The following is a 3,118-nucleotide window of genomic DNA, read 5'->3' as shown; positions in this document are numbered from 1 at the left end:
TATCACGACATACAGTGGTATCAATTTTAGTTCATGTCTTTCAGGCTGCCGTTGTTCATGTATGTGAATGTGAGGCAGCATTAACCAAGAGATTGACAGAAAACAGATTGGGTCCCGGTCAAAAAGGGAAAGAAGAAGCGAAGGCAGGGGGGAGGCGAGGGATGGGAAGCGAGCCTGTCCGCGAACGCCGCGGGGACCCGGGATGACGGACGGCGCGCGTGCCGGTCCAGCTGTGGAGGGGACGAGGGAAGGCTACCTATTCCTGCCGTTGCTGTGGCCGCGACGGGCGCCAGCTATGCCCCGCACGCTGCTGACGGGTGCGTGGGTCCGGCTGTGACCGCATCGATCCCTCTGCAAAGCAGTGTTCGACGTCATCGGTGTTTTTGAATCGAAGCGCGGCGAGTTGGCTCCGGTGGATGGCGCGAAAGGCGACCGCGTATGCCCCGGAGAGAGAGACAGCGTTCCTTGTTGGTCTGGCCCATGAGATGGCACCGAGAAGGCCTCCGCTATTTCTCACTATGAGCTCCGCTATTGCAAAAGAGTCCGCGGGGTTGATGACGAGCTTCGCAATTTCGGTGCTCGCCTGCGGTACGACGCTGCTACTCCCTCAATGGCGGTGTTTTTTTTCTTGCACCATCCTCCTTGTTGCAAGAAAGATTGTGCAATATCATTAATGTTGCAAAATATCATTTCATCGATACCTTTGTTTGAAAAAATATATTCTACAACAATACCTTTGTTACAAAAAAATTCGCAACGCAACCTAAGTCGCAAAAAAATTGCGTAACACAATCTCCGTTGCACAACATTTCTGCAAAACAATCTCTGTTATAAATGTTTCTGTAACAAAACCGTTGTTGCGGGAATCTGCAACACAATCTATGTTATAAATGTTTTTGCACCAAAACCATTGTTGCGGGAATTAATGAGTGGGCCGGGGACAAGCGAGGTGTAGCAGGAGATCGATCGGACGTTGCCTGCGTGTAGATCCGACGACCATCGAGGTGACGGACGTATAGCACACGTCGATCGGTGAACGCGTAGCAGTCTCATATGAAAAACTTTTAAAACCTACATTAATTTCTTCTAAAAAGTGGAATATATTAATATCGCGAAGATATCAATTATACCCGGTCTCTGCACCTACAAGATGTTATAGGTCATACAGGATGCACACAACCAAAGGAGAGAAAAAAGGAAAAAACAAAGGTCCCTCAACAGTGATCAACTCCTCTCAGCAGTAGCATGATCGTGCAATCTCTGTCGTTAGCTAGACGAATGCTTATGACAACGAACCTTCTTCTGCAACGACACCAGAAGAATGCTGATAGCACTCTCCGGTAATGAAACTAGAAGAATGTTGTTGACGGTCCACCAACGCGTGGGTTCGCAACAGTTTTCGAGGGTAGAGTATTCGACCCAAATTTGTAGATCGCCTAAAGGACGTGAGAGAATACTCTCGAGTATTAGCAGCTGAATTTGTCGGATTCAACCACACCTGAAAGATTAGTATCTGCAAGCACAGTAGTAACAACAAAGTAGTATGATAACAACTGTGTCAGAAATGATCTGTTGACGGCAGACTATTCCTAACAATTGTATCAATGGCGCCTTCGTTGCCGCGTCAACAGAAGTTGTCAATTCCCGTCAACGGTAGGTGAACCAACAGTGTAGCGGGTTGCAGCAGTGTAACGAGCAATAGCAGTGGCAAGGAACAGCCGTAGCAACAGTAGTAGCAGCAGAGCAAGACAAGTAATAGCAGTAGCAACAGTAGTAGCAGCAGAGCAAGACAAGTAACAACACTAGCAACAGTAGGACAAACTCGTAGGCAATGGGTCGGTGATTTGTTCGGATGATATTCATCATGCAACAGCTATAACACGGAGAGATAAGTGGCTAGCTCCCGTTCGTCAATGTGATGTAGGCATGCATTCCGTGTGTCGTCATACGTGCTTAGGGAAAAGAACTTGCATGACATCTATTGTCCATCCCTCCCGTCGCAGCGGGGTCCAAAAGGAAACTACGGGATATTAAGGTTCTCCTTTTAATAAAGAACCGGACCAACGCATTAGCACTTGGTGAATACATGAACTCCTCAAACCATGGTCATCACCGGGAGTGGTTCCGGTTATTGTCACTCCGGGGTTGCCGGATCATAACACATAGTAGGTAACTACAACTTGCAAGATCGGATCTAAAACACACATATATTGGTGACAACATAATAATTTCAGATCTGAAATCATGGCACTCGGGCCCTAGTGACAAGCATTAAGCATGACAAAGTAGTAGCAACATCAAATCTCAGAACATAGTGGATACTAGGGATCAATCCCCGTCAAAACTAAGTCGGTTACATGATTGATCTCATCCTACTCATCACCGCCCAGCGAGCCTACGAATAGATTACTCGCGAACGACGAAGAGCTTCATGGAATTGGAGAGGGAAGAAGGTTGATGATGACGATTTCCCCTCTCCGGAGCCCAAGACGGACTCCAGATCTGCCTTCCAGATGAAGAACAGGTGGTGGCGGTGCCTCTGTATCGAAAACGCGACGAAAACTTCTCTTTTCATTTTTTCTGGGACGAAAGGCAACTTATAGAGTTGGAATTGGGGGCGGCAGGTGCCTGTGGGCCCCACAAGCCTGCCCGCCGCCACCAGGGGGTGGTGGCGGAGCAGGGGCTTGTGGCCCACTGGCCCACCCCCTGAGGTGGAACTTGGCGCAGATATTTTTGATATTTTCCAAAAGTGCTCCCCGTAAATTTTCAGGACGTTTGGAGAACTTTGATTTCTGCACAAAAATAACACCAAGGCAATTCTGCTGAAAACAGCGTCAATCCAGGTTAGTTCCATTCAAATCATGCAAATTATAGTCCAAAACAAGGGCAAAAGAGTTTGGAGAAGTAGATACGTTGGAGACGTATCATAGCACACCAATCACAACTAAATACAACATCCATAAAACATAATAGGTCTCCAAAAGAACACCTTCAAAAAGAAAAGAGTGCACAAGCGTTGTCGTTGCCCGATCCAAGATCTTAGCTTTCCACCCTCAAGGGAGTGCGAGCTCTCAAAACAATTTCTTCAGCAAGGCAATTGTCAAGCACAACCAATATA

The sequence above is a fragment of the Hordeum vulgare genome, chromosome 5H (assembly GCF_904849725.1).
Source record: "Hordeum vulgare subsp. vulgare chromosome 5H, MorexV3_pseudomolecules_assembly, whole genome shotgun sequence".
NCBI lineage: Eukaryota > Viridiplantae > Streptophyta > Magnoliopsida > Poales > Poaceae > Hordeum > Hordeum vulgare.
The sequence above is the reverse complement of the archived record's forward strand: the minus strand, read 5'-3'. Positions refer to the sequence as shown.